Source organism: Aythya ferina (genome assembly GCF_964211825.1).
Source record: "Aythya ferina genome assembly, chromosome: 6".
Taxonomy (NCBI): Eukaryota; Metazoa; Chordata; class Aves; order Anseriformes; family Anatidae; genus Aythya; species Aythya ferina.
Window position 1 is genome coordinate 31,768,593 of NC_140303.1, and position 14,827 is coordinate 31,783,419.

Genomic DNA, 14,827 nt, shown 5'->3' on the forward strand with positions numbered 1-14,827 from the left:
CACTTACCAACAGGACAAATTTTTTTTTTTTTTTATGTTAGACTCTCAGCTATTTTAGGCAATTGTGTGGTCTTTTTTTGTTTGTTTAATTTATTAGTATTCTCCAGATATTCCTAAGCCTTTCAACAACGGGTTTAATTGCAGGTAAGTTTCCATAAAAGCTCTGCATGTTACAAACAGCAAGCTCAGGCCCTGGTCAGATGAAAAATACAAAGCCCTGCATCTATTTTAAATTCATACAATTTGATGTACATGGTCAGCCCTAACCCTTCACCGTGTGCACGTGTCTGCACAGCCACACCGTGCGTTCACAGCTGGCGTGCTGTTACATCTATCACCTTCCACGGGAGCAGGGCTGAACCCACAGGGATATGCTCTGCTACTTGTAACAACTCCAGTCCTTTTTAAACAATATGGTAAAAGATTTGAAAAGATTTGGTCTTTAGACCAAGGAAGGAAGAAATTAAAATTCTCTTTTGTTTCTTCCTTCTTTTTCCCCCTCTCTTCTGTCTGCCTCTTTCCAATGGTTTATATTCAGATGGGATCCAGAAGTGATCCCTCCCTTCTGCCCCCAGGTTACCCTGAGAGAACAAGTATTCGTTTTCATGTTTTGACTCCACATGTAACCCTTACTTACAGATCCTTGCTTACCTCTTCTTCTGCTTAATATATGGCAAGAGTTTCCATTCCACCAAATTACAGTGAAGTCTGCTGGCACAATGACAATGAGACCTCCATTTTCCAAGATCAGTAGCTCTCAGGCAAACTTGCCAGCTAAACTACTTCAGGCTTGGCAACCCTGCGAATCCGAGCAGACAGTTTCTCCAGACATCTCAGGATTTGCATTGGGAAGCTTGAGAGCCCAGTTCTAAGTAGCCAGTAACATCATGCTACTGGCAGCAGATAGCATATTTCATACCTGAAATGTGTTTTGTATTATTTCTTAAACAAAGTTACTGCCAAATATCCATCCTTGAAAACTCTTGATTTTAGTCCCAGTGGACTGCAGTCGTGTTTCAGAAAACAAACTCATCCTAAATGTTTGTGTGTAACAGAACCTTTCTTTTTCAACCTGCTCTGGTTTCTGCTTTGGGAGGAAATACAGCTGTGCTGCTGAGTTCTTCAAAACTCCCATTAGTAAATCAACTGCATCCTCCAAACTAGCCATAGATTTCTTTCTGTAGATATTTAATTAAATGCTTATGACTTTTTTATATTATTTTTTTCAGCGCCTTAAGCTCAACATGCTTACCTATAAACAATCTAATCGATTTAGTACCAGGAGACCAAATGCTGATCATCGACCCCATGATCATTGACCCCCCCCTTTATGATCCCTCAGTCTTAAAATCTGAAGGTTTCTTTTGTGGACAGTTACGTGCTCCTTCTCTACTCTCCCCTTGACAATGAGCACTGCCTACTCACTGTGGGATTGAAAACTGTCACACTTTTTTTCCCTCACTCAAGCATCATTGGCAATTCTACTGAAAATAGGTAAAGCAAAACAGAGTTGAGCTTGCTGTGCTAGCCCTGAAGATCTGATGAATGGTGCTAGCAAAAAGGTAGGGCTGTGGTCCTAAAGGGAACCGTTCACAAGCTCCTGTGCAGGGACAGCACTGAAGAGGGGAATTCTGCCTAACGTACAGGGCTGCACGGGGTGTTGTGACATGCAGTTCAAAAGAACAAGTGTTTTAGGCTGCCAGTTTTCCTCAGCTGTCAGTCAGACTTCCTGTACAATCTGTGGTGTGTCCTGACACCAAAACTAAGCCACCAGCCATGGTGCTTAAATTAGGCACTCCAGGCTTATGTCTGATCTCCCTATCTAAGCAGTGGAGACAAATATGCTTCCTGTAAATTGTATCTGTATTTTGGGGACTGTATCTCTGAATGCCTATGAATTGCAAAGGCACAACCTGCTGAACTCAGTCAAAAGGTTTGCAGTTCAGATTGTTTGTGAAGTCTTCTAAAATGTAGTTTTTAAACCCTTTTTATTTTTTTCTTTTTTTTTTTTTGCATGTATAATAGGAACTAAGAAACACTTTGTGAGTTGTCACTTATGTTTTTCAAGTGCTGGGGTGAGTTCTGAGGCCCATACGCAGGCAGACTTCTCACAGTTTCTGTTCATATGTTGGAATTCAATTTCCCTGAAGGTAAAATGCTCCTCCAGTACAAATCTAATTCATTTTTTTGAGAGACATAATGCCACCTTTCCCACTGCTCTGCTTGATACAGCCACTGCAAGCTCATGTGATTTTTAATGGTATTTTTAAGTGAGTTAGGAAAGAGCAGGGGAAAATGATATTAAGATGTACATTAAAAATTAAAATTGCATAAAAGTGCTTAAAGTTCAAGTCATTACAAGTTACATTTGAATTTATACAGAGAATGAGGATCATAGCAATAAATAAATCAGGTTTCATAACATCATGAGACTTGTCAAAAATGCAGTCATAGAGCAGGAATCACAAAGCAATTAGGACTGCTATGAATGAGCAGCTAAATCAAAATCCACTAGTCAAAATTAGGTGATTTTGTACAGTGATACAGACAGCTAGATCCACAAAAGGAATCCCTAGTTCCTCTCTTCTCCATCGATATAAGTCTGGAAGAAATCCTAATCTTCTTGAGACCAGTGGGAATTTCAGTCAGGCTGCAGGTTTGCCCACAATTCTTGCTGCTGAGAAAGGAGCAGTGGCCACGGTGTACCCAGGAGTGGGGCCTGCCCTGACAGGGATGAGTGAAGTGTTTCTGGGAACTTCAGCAGCTGGATGAGAGCACTCAACAGGGAGGAAAGACTGGCAGAGAAACTAGCAGCTGTTACCTTTAGTGGATGGCATGCATGAGATGGGAGGGAGAAACAGATGGATTTTCATAGGGACTGAGCCTCTGCTCTGTAGGTGGGAGCAGAGGAAGAACAGGTCCGTGAGGAAGAACAAGCAGTAACTCATGGCCTCTACAGAAAGGGGAGTGATGTACAGGAAGGCGTTGTATATTATAAATTCATTAGAAGCAAAAAAAAGACAGGAAAGTGGCTCCGGTGTTACACAGACAGTGGTTAAATGCTCTGTGGGGGATAGAGCTAGGGAGGACTGAATTTCTGTCTGGTATGCATTTATACCAGCAAGCCATCAATAACTATTTCATATAAAGTGAGGGAGCCAAGGACTGATCATTTTTTCTTTTTATCAGGAAAAAAACAAAACAAAACAAAAACAAAAACAAAAACAATCAAACAAAAAACCCCACAAGCTTCCTTTTAGCTCTCTTAGAGTGAAAACAAAGAGCAACAACAACAAAAGACCAAACCACCACAAATTATTGCCTTCTCCCTCTGGATCAGTTCCACTAAATAAATAAAAATAAAAATAAAAATAAAATGAATAGTATGAGAGTCACATTCAGAATCAAGGTAGAAAACAAACTTTCTGTCTCGTGGTGCAGAGTAAAAGCAGTAGATAGAGCTGTAAGCATGGTAGCAATAACATTTTGCCTTTTTTTGCACAAAGTTATCCAGCATGCTGTCAGGGAGGAAGAAAGTCGAATTGCTGATGGGCACACGGCACAGACGGCTGCCTTCTACCAGCTACCGGGTGTCCGTGGTGGGCACCGACTCGGCATTTAAACCATCCAGTACCAACAGTGGCTTTTTTGTGCTTAGGAAGAAATGGCCTTGGCGAAAGGGCCAAGAAGGAATTGCTCTAAGTGTAGAGTGAGAAGGGAGCAGTTGGTACAGCCTGTAGAAACTCTGGTATTTGGTACAACACTCACAAACCAGCTGGGACAAACCACTTTGGGTCCCACTGGCTGTATTGAGGGTGCTGAACTTCTGCCAAGCCCTAGATCTGCATCAGCACCCGTGGTGCTCAGCACTGAAACTTGTCAGTGATGCTCAGGCCCAGGAACTGCTGCTGCCTTTCGGCCAAGGCTTCGGGATGGGCTGCTGCTCGGCACAGGGTGCACGCTCCTGCTTGGGAGCCAGTAAATGATGTTGGCCATGCTTACAGACAGGTATTTTTCCCTCTCTGCCTTTTGAGACATTTTTCAGCGACATCTAGTGACTAGTCAGTTAAATGCAGGCGTGCATTCAGGCCTCCTTTTGGACCTCCAGCCAGCTCCACTTCTTGCCACTCTGGCAGGAGGTCCATGGCCTGGAGCCGAGGACGTGGCCGGGCACTGCTGCTCCCCATTTCTGGACTCTCGGTGCCTCCCTCTGCCCCTGTCCCCGGCTGGCTGCCTGGCAGGGTGGGTGCAGCAGGCTGGGGAATTGCAGTGTTGAGTTTCTGCCCATCTCAGACTGATGAGGCTGTGCAATTCTTTCGGCATGCATGAAGACGTATTCTGAGTAATTAGCACTGCTTTCCTATTCTGTGTTACCTGAAGCTTTAGGACCACACACCTTTTTAGATCACCTTTTTCTTGGACCAAGATTTTTATTAAAATATAAGCAGAGCTGAGCACAGCACTGATATCAGGAGGATGCTTCTTCCCAGTGGTGTAAACAATTACAATCTCCACTTCTTACCTACTTAATAGTTATTCTCTTAATCTCCATTTTTTCCACTTTAATAATCTGCCTGGAGGCACCGAAGGAAATGCCTGGTTTAAGTCTATAGAGATTAGTTCCAATCGTTGAACTTGTATAAGGAAACAATTCTCTTATTGAACAGGGATGCTACAGGCTGCCACCATCAAGCTTGATAAAACCATGGGGCATTTCATCACAGTTTTAATTTACCTCCCTCTCCTAGGTTGACTCATTTCTCCACTAATGGTACTAAAGTCTTGCAAAATGTTATTTCTCTCTTACCACTCCCTACTTTTAAAAATACACACAATGTTTTTTTGCTCTGGATCATAGCATATCACTGTCAAATTAAAAGACAGATACGCTATCTGACGGACTGGTGATCTTTGTACCTCTTTGGATGAAGACCATTTACCCTTTATGTTCAATTCTGTTGTGATTTTCCAAATGTTGGTAGTTCCTAGGATGTGGTTAATGCTTCACTGCTATGAGGTGCCCTCCTATTATCCCCATGAATGTAACCATCTCTGTTAAAAACAGCAGAAAAGCTGTATTTAACTGCTAGGCCAGACCTAAATTATCTTTTGACTCCACAGCATTTTGAGTGGCTAAAGGCCTCACTTCTTGCCTCTTTAGCCTTTCTCTACTTAGGAACTAAAGAGTCAGCTCAGTTTTCTTTGTACGGGTCAGCTAAACCCTCCTGGGTATATTTCTATACCTTTCGTTTATGAAGAATGCTCTTTGCAAATGAATGCCCTTCCCATCCCTTTACAAACTCTACATAGACACATTTTACATTGGGATGTCTATTTGGCCAAGTTTTCCTTTCTCTTGAGACTCTTTCTTTTTGTTTGTTTTTTTCTTTGGTCATTTCCATACTCGAATTACTCTGTCTGGACAACCTTGCTAGCTAGTTTCCTTGGTTTCTCAGCGTTTGTAATTCGGGGACAAAAGATGGATTAAAATGGATTGAAGCAGCTTGTGATTGCTCCAGTTCAAGAGAACGCGGATGCACCTGAAAACAGACCTGTTGTCCTGAGAGTGCTTTTCAGTTGTGCTCTGTCAGTCCATTCCTTATTAGAACTAGGTTGTATAATTTGGATTTTCAGGTCAGGGACAACATATGGATCTGAGCAGGCCTCACCCCCTTGGATCTCATGCCCTGTGGATGTCACAGCTCCTGAGGACTGGCTTAGAGCCTTTCAAAGCTATGGAAGCAGTGTAACGACCTGGAGGCACACTGCGTGTTTGGGAATGAGAAGTGTTATGAAAAACAAGGGAGATGGGGATGGCTGCCAAAACAAAGGTGTAATTCAGCGTGGTATCTCAGATGTGTGCTGAATGAATTAGCTCAAAGGAAATGCCAAGTGCTGTCCGTAGCTCAGATATTTCCCCTTGCTTAGGGAGATTATGGCATCTGAGGCAGACGCTCTGAGAGCTGATGCTCCGAAGTACAGCCTGCTCCCAAGTGTAGCTGCTGGTGGCCTGAATGGCTGTGAATTCCCTTTGCTTTTTCACCAAAGAGCCTCCCAGCATGAGGATGTAAATGGAGGGAGAAATCTCTTGTGCCCGGTCTAAAAGTGGGTCACTGTGCAGTATTCCTGGGGCCAAAAGGAGATCAAACAGAGATGGAAATAATTGTGGTGTCTGGTGTTCAAGGTGCTTGGCTGGAACGGGAACCTCCTGAGCCTGGTCTCTGCTCTGAGGCTGATTTATTTTTTAACTAATGCTTGTTTAATGTAAATTGTGTGTGCAGAATTGAGAGCTGGGACTAGCATCAAATGAAAGGCATATTCTGTCTACCTTGCACTTAGCCCTGTTGCACAAGCTCAGTGCTGAGCTGCGTAGGGCAGGGGAGCCCTGAGTGTTTGCTTTGCACACAACCCTAGACATTTCATAAATTATTGCTTGAAAAAGGGGATGTTGTGCTCCTCATTCTTGAGAAAGCTTTTCTGTATTTCAGCAAGTAAAATCCCTCGTCAGTAAACTAAAATCTTGCCTTATTTAAGATACATAAAAGGGATATAGAGATTCTGTCCAATTACATTTCCAACCACTTAGGGTTATCCACAGAAGTTCAATCCATAGGCACGGTGCCAAATCCACGTTTCTTTAGACAGGTATGTTTGTGAAACACGAGAGAACAAAGCAAGCGAAAGGAAAGGTTGTATTCACAACAACTTCTCAGGCTCCATCAAAACTTCATTTACTTTCTCTGGGCTCTTACTTCACTGAAACCTCCAGGCATAATACAAATTAGGATAATGCACTGTGGGTTTTGACAAACACAGAAGTTTCAAAATAATTAAGAATGCAGACTACTGATGAAAGAGTTTTTGAAATGCTGTATCAGTTCATGAATCATCTGCCCATTGGTCATATTATACAGGCAAATTAAAAATTAGCTGACAGATATTAATTAAAGAAGATTAAAAGAAAGATGCTACTTATCATGCAAGAGAATGCAGCGTGCTCTTTGTTGAAGCGAACCTCTTACACTTCAGTAAGGATATAAGCTTACGACGTGTCTTCTGCTTGTTAGTGCAGTATGTGGAATATCAAACAAGTCAGATGTGCTCCAGCGCTGGGGATTTCTTACAGTGCTGAGATTCTTTTACTCCCCTCTTTTTGAAATGGCCAGCCAAACTCAGAGGCTGCTCATACTGATGGAATTACATTGCTTTTAAACGAGTTCTTAAATATCGTTGTATTTGGGAGCTTTCTGTTCTATAACAGCAAAAACTGACAGTTGTTTACTTGCCAGGAGTATTCCTAGATGTTGTGGGCAACAGCCCTTTGGTTTTGGGTGACTGAACAGACTACTGCTTGATCTGTCTGTGTTTTGCTGTTTCTGAAGTGGCATGCTAATATTTGAGGCACGGAGCAGAGGTGTCCTGGGCTTACAATCTCCCAGTAATGCATGAATGAAAGTGTTACCTTCTGTTAAAGTATCTTCCATTAAAGCTCCAGATTGCTTATAGGAAGGAAAATCTATTTTAGGAACCACTTATGAAGAGTGGGAGGAAGGAGGAAATGGACTCTCTTGGGTACTCTTCCTTCTAACAGTGTTGCAGTAAACTTTTCTTTCTGAGTAGAAAAAGATGCCCAATTGCTTTCTGTTTGCTTTCTATTTGTACACTTTAAAATATTTTGAAGGGTATTACCCCTACTAAAAAAATCTGATACCTATTATATCTATACTTCAGTGCACCAAAATCAAACTCAAATCTTGGGTGCATTAGATGAAGAGAGAAGCGGCTGTGATATATCCCCCAGTCTCATTTCCTATGCAGTAGCTGGCACTTTTTGACATCTTGTTCTTTTAAAATGCTGAAACCTGTATACGCAGACAAGAGGTGGCCTTGTATAATGACTGTAGCATTAGGCTGATGGAAAACCAATGGAAACTTGGTTTTAATTGGTTTTTAATCTTGGTCTTTGCATGACTGAGGCTTCTGGTGACACACTGCAGCAGGCGTGGCTGGCTTAAAAATGGCCAGGCTTGTTTGTTGTTTTCCTGATTAAATGATGCTAATATGAGGCCACAACTGTCCATGGGGTTGAAAGTACTGGAAGGGAACCATTTTCTTGCTAATCCTTATCACGCTGCAGTTGTTCATTGGAAAAAATGAATTTTCAGATGGGGCTGGATGCCTCCGCAGGGTGTTTGAAGGATGGGCTGCCTCACAAGGGGTGCTTGTTTCACATGACCTGCTTCATGTACGGTGAAGAGCTCAATGTCATAAAAGGCTGTAGTGCTGCTAAAATCTGAGAGGAAAAACCCAGCAGCCCGTACTGTGCAGAAATGCATGTCAGAGGGATATCACTCCTCATCCTGGCTGCCTGTGTCATCCATCTCATTCCACCACACCTATGTTCTGCGCACCTGAACACCTCTTCTGCCACAGGACATTGCCTGGTAGCAGAACCAGGGTGCTAAGAAACTAAATGGATTTCACAAGGGCATTCAAGAATTTGTATTTAAAAAGGAATTTGAGCCTAAATTTCCTGTGTTCCAGGCTGAGGGTCTAACTGGCACTGCTACCTCTCTGGAAGGAAACAACCCGTAAAAACCTCCCTCAGTAGATTCTGGGGTCAGCAGGTGCCGAAGGTGGGCACCTCTGTAGCTGGTGCTGGTTCCAACCAGCTAACTCATTTCCTCAAATTGAGGTTGCAGAGCAGGGCACGAGGTGCCAGCAATACTGATCCTGTCACAGTTTGGTATCAGTGCTAACGCTGTGGCTTAGAGCCGGCTGGACGGTCCTTACGTTGCAATCTTCTGCCATCGAAAAACGCTGATCTCAACAGCCAAGGTATCCCTCTGCCTGCAGGCTTGTCTGCAAAATTTCTCAGAGGTTATTCATTTTGATAAGATTGGAAACAGGCAATAAATCCCTGCGAATCTAGATGACATCGCTTGCCAGCTCTCTAATAAGAAAATGAGAACAGGGAATATCAGGCTCTTCCCAGCCTAGTCCAGGCATGGCCTGGACCTCTGTGGGCCTCACTTATCTGTAACGCTGCGTGTTGACGTGCTTCTCAGAGCTTTGTGAAACGCTGATTTCAATGCTTTGGGTTTGTTTTGGAGCAAGATCCTCCAGGAGGACTTATTATTGCCTGTCTGGGTTTGGAACAGGAGGACGTACAGGACTAAAAACTGTGCACTGTTCAGGCCATCCTGACATTTCCTCCCTCCCGTCTTGAAAAGATTGCAGCTTTGACACCCGTCTTTGATCTAGCTTCTTTTATGCCAAACATATATCATTAGGCTGCGTTTCCTCCATTGAAAATTTATCTGTGGAATAGCGCTGGGGTATGCTTGCATGATTACACAAAAGATGTAGTGATTGCAAGCTCAGTCACACGTACTTATCAGCATACCTATGTGTTTGATGATAATGTGTATGAGTCTGTCTGCGGTATTAGTCAGGAAGTGCTCTCAGATCAAAGTCTGTCATTTCTTTAAATACCTCTCTGTTGCTTCTGAATCTATGAACCACTCTGTTCTCTTCCAGTTCAAAGAAAAGCTGGTTCCCTTTAACCATTTGTAGTTTGTTCTAAAACAGAGCAGAGGAAGAGCCCACAAATCATGCAGGGGTTTCTTGCCAGAAGCAGCAATCGCTTGCCCCTGTGATAGGGAAACATGACAAATGTGATGTCCCAGGACCTCAAAAGAATCTGGTATACTTACTTGTGACTATTAGAAATGGACAATTTTTGGATGGAGGCAGATATCGTAGAGGCATGTTATCAGTACACGCTCTTATTCCAGTGCTCAGTATCTCTGTGCTTTCTAAAGAGTTTTTTTCACTATATTATCTGGAACCCTGGAGTCTTTCTGAGTGCTGGGGCTGCTGTAACTGCTAGCTGTCACAGTAGTCATAATCTTGCTGTCACCTTGTGCCCCTTGCCAATTAATTGTCTTGTCGTGTTTAGTTCAGCTGTGAGAGCAATCACTGGAGAATTTATGGGTGCCTTTCCCAACAAGGTGCCAATTTAACTCTTCCTCTTCTCTCTCATCACAGTATTTCAATATAAATGTTAGGAATTCACATCAGTGCCTAAAGAGATTCCACTCCCAGGAATGCTTTGCTGGTTTTGAAATCACTTCTTCTCTCTGGAGACTCCATCCAACATCAGAGAGTTGTAGGAGAAGCTGGGAGCCAGTTGCCACCTAGCTTGAAGGAAGCACGGATCAGAGAGGTGGCTCCTGTTCACTTATGTACTGGGCTAGGCTTAATTAAAATTATACCTAGATTTGAATGTTTAGTTTTTAGCAGGATCAACCCCAGTCAGTCCTGATTTAAAATAACGTGAGACACCATACAGCCACTGAATGATAATTTTAGGATTTCTTCAGTTATTCTAAAACCTTTTTTTCATCATATCTAGTTTTCTTCTAGCTAAATGAAATGCAAGGAGAGCCAGTATTCCAGTTAGCTGGCCCAGGTTTCCTACCTAGTGGACAGGCTCTAAGATAAATCTATTAAATCACTCTGCGGCAGAAAAGCCTTGTGTGGACATGCTAGGTGACACCACACCGGTGGTTTTGGATTAAAGACAAATGCATTGCTCCAGATCAGGCTGAGGTTCCCGGCCTTTCCCCTTTTATTGAATGCAATTGCAAGGTTCCCTCCTGCCTGAGGCTCCCCAGCCAGTTCACTCCCCAGTGAGGCTGTTCACCCAGCAGAAGGGATGAGTCCCTGTCAAGAAGTGTCGCAAAAAAAAAAGGGAGCTTTTTGCCCTCGGAACATCCCTGGCAAAACTTGAAGGCAGCTGTGGTGCACTGAGACTTTTGTGCAGGAGCTGTCATGTAAGGGCAGCCAATAGGTAGCCCCTGGGGCAGGCTGTAGTGCCAGCTGCCTCTTTTTGCAAGCCTGACCAAAAAGCTGTGAAGCTGTCCAAGGCCTACGACAGAGCTTGTTCCTCCGTGTTCTGGCATAGGTGCGTGCACCTCTTAAAAGCTGCGGGTGAGGTGCTGCATTATGGTGGGTAGCCCAGCTTTAGCATGGCCTTGGTCCTCTGCCTCTGAGAGCGTGCTGGCTTCTGGAGAAGATGTTGTTCTGCTCTGGGCTGTGCCATGGGGACACACTGTGCTCTTTGGGTAAGCAGAGAGCAGAGATGCAGCAGAGAACACTGTGGGCAAAATAAGTAAAAAAGATCCTTTGTGTACAGAGGCCTTTTAACTTAATTTTCTGCTAGCACACGGATTTTCAGGAAATAAAATGATTGTGACATGTGCTGTTCCTTATGGCAAAGTCCTGGGATCCTCTGGGCATGACCTGGCTCAGCTCGAGTTATTCCTTTCAGATGAGGCTTCAGAAGCTACCTGTTATTTGAAAAATCTGGCATTTGAAACAATTGTGCTTTTCTTTTTTTGGTAATGCATTCACAGTGAATGCCACCTCTTCTGGCAGGGAAATCATCGTGAAACTGATTCAGACTTTGCATTTGGCTTCTCTGAGTATCTCAAACAAAACTGACAGGATGCTAACCTACGGGAGCTCACGGGCTCCTAAACGTGTCTCTTTGCTCTTCTCAGCTTTCTAGTGCTTCTGTCCCAGCACTTCCATATTGACTTTTTTGGATGTTAAGAATATTCACAGCAATAAGAGGGGCTCAAAACTTGTGTGGCAGCTCAGGAACGACAGCCCTAAAATGAGCAATACGCTTCGTAGTGAGCGTGACCAACTGGCCTAGCCATAGGAGGCTGGTGATTCTCCATGAGCTTGTTTGGACTAATTTTGAAGGAGTCTCTGAACAAGTGCCAAAAATCAACGCAGACGTTACTACAAGGGGACACCTATCACGTTTTTGTTTCTTGGGTACAGAGCCACCTGAACTCACAGCAAGGTGGCAGGTCCCACAGCTGAGCCACCTAACTGAGGTCAGTCCTGGTGCCCCGTGTAAGGAGATGATGCCACCTTCCAGGCTGGTTGGCCAGTCATGCCCCAGCTCAGCACCAGGAAGCAATCGAGACTTTTCTAACAGTGCAGGTGCTGTTTATTTTTCTTTACAGAGAGCCCTTCCTTTGTTCCAGAATTGCAATTCTGACACAGTTTTATCCAAGCCCTTCCTTTATGTGTGCCCTAACAGCAAAAGATGGAACACATCAAACGTTTCTTTTGACAGAAAATGCCTTTTAAAACCTTTCTAGAGAGCGTTCACTTGGTTCTGAATCCCTCTTGCACCAGTGAGATGCACGGGAGAGAACCTCTCATTTTAACTCTTTCTGCTCTTCTATAAACTGAGTTATAAAGCTGGAACTCCTCCTTTGTCTCTTCTCTTTTTTTCTTGTTGTTGTTCTGAATGTTGCAAAATGCTTCATTTCAGCCCAGATCTGTGCCTTACCGTAGCAAAATTGCCATTAGGAGCCCAGCCAGCCTACAAAAAGGGAGGCAGCAAGGCTCTGTGACATCAAAGATGCGTTAGGTGAGGGTGCTGGCCACGGCTGTGAGATGCCCGGAGTGCATCAGACAAGCGGTGAGAGTGCAGGGACAGGCTGACCGGGGCTATGGTCTGTCCTCAGCCTCTGCACTTCCACCTCACCTCACCTGCTGTTCCTAGAAGCGGATGGCAGATCTCTCTTCCCACCAGGCTCACAGCCACCGTATCCGTGAGATTTTTCTCAGGCAAGCCGTGGGAGTTGCAGCTTCGCAGGAATCTCGCCCAGAGAGGAGGGTGGATGCTGGAAGTACTGATTGCTGAGAGCGGCGTCAGGGGGGTGCTGCTGCAGCTCTCATGTTGGTCTGATCTGAAATATGTAAGGATAATCTGAAAAAAAAATGGTTTGGAGGAACTTTCTTTTAATAAAATAAAAATATAGTGTTAGAAACTTGAAAATTAGTCGAATAGAAACTTGTTTTTGTGTTTTGCTGCTCTTGGTAATAAATTTGCCTTCTTTTATTTTAGTCCTTTCGATCCCAAACCCATGGTGGTAGATTTTTACTTTTCTTTCGGTGTTTAGGAAAATCCTTTACTTGTTTGGTTTAGGATACACCTAAAGATAACAAGCTGAAGTCTCCTTTCCCTTACCCTGACACTGTCGGATCTCCTGTTTGCTTCTGTGGGGTTAATGTAGAGGCGCAGGGTGCCAGGGCTGCAAGCCAGTCAGAGGGCGCCTAAGGACATTATTCCACCGAGTTGCTTGTGAGCCTCTTAGAAAACTGCCGTCATTCCTCATGCAATAGCAGAAGACGCTGGAGTGGCAAGATAGAAAAGCAAAGTGTGATTAGTTTTAAAGGATAGCACAAACAATAAATGAAAGTTATGACCGGTTGTGAACAGGGGAAGCGTGAAGGACTGAGATGAATTTATACTCTTCTAGCTCCCTTCCAAGCGAAAAATGGGCATAAAATCTCCTGTGTGCTGATTTGCATGCATGAGGAAAGGCGTTGGCTGGGTGAAAAATAGCCTGTAGTGCCCATTCTTCACTTATTAAATAATCCAGACGAAGGATAAGAGAGCGATTCATTGTCAGTGTATTTCTACCTGAGGGATTTCGGCGCCGCTCTCCCAGCTGGATTAGGCCCACGTTTTCCTGCACCTAAACTGTTCCAGTTTCATTTCTGGCAGCAGGCAGCCCTGGACAATCCGATCGTGAGGATCTCTGCGCCCAGCAGGCGGCTGGGTCGTGCTGCCAGCACAGGTATGCAGACCTGCTTGGGAGCGAGCATACCTGGGGCTCTGCTTAGAGCAAGACTGCAAGGCTGGCAGTACAAGGTAGGCCTGGCCTCATGCTGTTGTCTCAGCTGTTAGAGGACAGCTCCTCCACAAACACGCACTCTCTGCGAGTAAAACGAGACGATAAATGATCTCACAACAGGCTTTACGCTCCCTAATGAGCCCCGCCGCGTGGGAGTGATATTTATGCTTCATGCTGCAATATAACGCGGTCTGTATCGTACAGTGCGTGCGCCAGGATTTGCACAATCACACGAAGTTCTCACAAAGCCAGCCCGCCGGGCAGAGCCAGACCCCGGGGCTGTGCGGGACCCCGCCGCGGACGAGCAGCAGCCCGGGAGGTGGCAGCAAAAGGCCGGGGAGTTAAGAGGGATACCAGCATCAGTGCAAAACTGCGGCGTAAAGAATTGTCAGATTTATTTGTTTATTAATCCTTCACATCCATTTTAATATCCTACAGATCACGTGCTAATCAGCTGCATCTCCATAGCGACTTCACCCTTACTTCAGAGCTCCTTTCTACCTGTGCCCTGGTGCTCTTCCTCGCAGCGTAAGCAACACTGCAAGGTCTTAAAAGTGGCTGTTCGATGTTTGCCTGCCTCGTTACTCCTAATGAGGTGCATGATTTCATAACGCATATTGAGATAACATTAAGATTTGTAACCTAAAGGGAAAAAAAAAAAAAAAAAAGCAGAATGGCAAGTACTTGGCCTTTGCTCGTAACCTGCTTGGTTGTAAAGGGAAGGTCAAAATTCATATGCTCTGCAATGAGTCTCTAGCAATTGTCAGCTGCTTCCCCAGACCTCGTGTCACTCTGCTTACACGTGATTTTCATATTTAACTTCTGCATTAAAGAATTTATGAGAGCTCCATGTCTGTCTCTGTTAGCCATGGGGGAAGATGTGCTGTCTCACAGCCCTCTCGTCCTTATACATCAGCCCATGGGTTTTAAAGTTGCATGCAAAGTTATGCATTAGCCTAATCGTGCCCACCCACTTTATCTGATCTGATGAGAGCTTTTTTTTGGAGGCTGGGCTGAAACTAAGAAATGCTATGTTTTAAGAGCTGTTCAAACACAGCTCAATCACAAATGGTTTTTATAATGTATTTTATTTATTT

The 14,827-nt window shown here is 44.1% G+C and overlaps 1 long non-coding RNA gene across 2 annotated transcripts; it reads right to left on the reverse strand.

Annotated features, from left to right (window-relative positions):
- Positions 1–10,238: 10,238 nt before the first annotated feature.
- LOC311438816 lies at positions 10,239–14,063 on the reverse strand. Of its 2 annotated transcripts, none has more exons than XR_014694331.1 (3): positions 13,704–14,063; positions 13,061–13,224; positions 10,239–12,779 (listed from the first exon to the last, which is right to left on the reverse strand). It is a non-coding gene; the product is annotated as an uncharacterized lncRNA (long non-coding RNA). The 2 variants fall into 2 exon arrangements; XR_014694332.1 differs by having other exon boundaries at positions 13,517–14,063.
- Between the last annotated feature and the right edge of the window lie 764 nt (positions 14,064–14,827).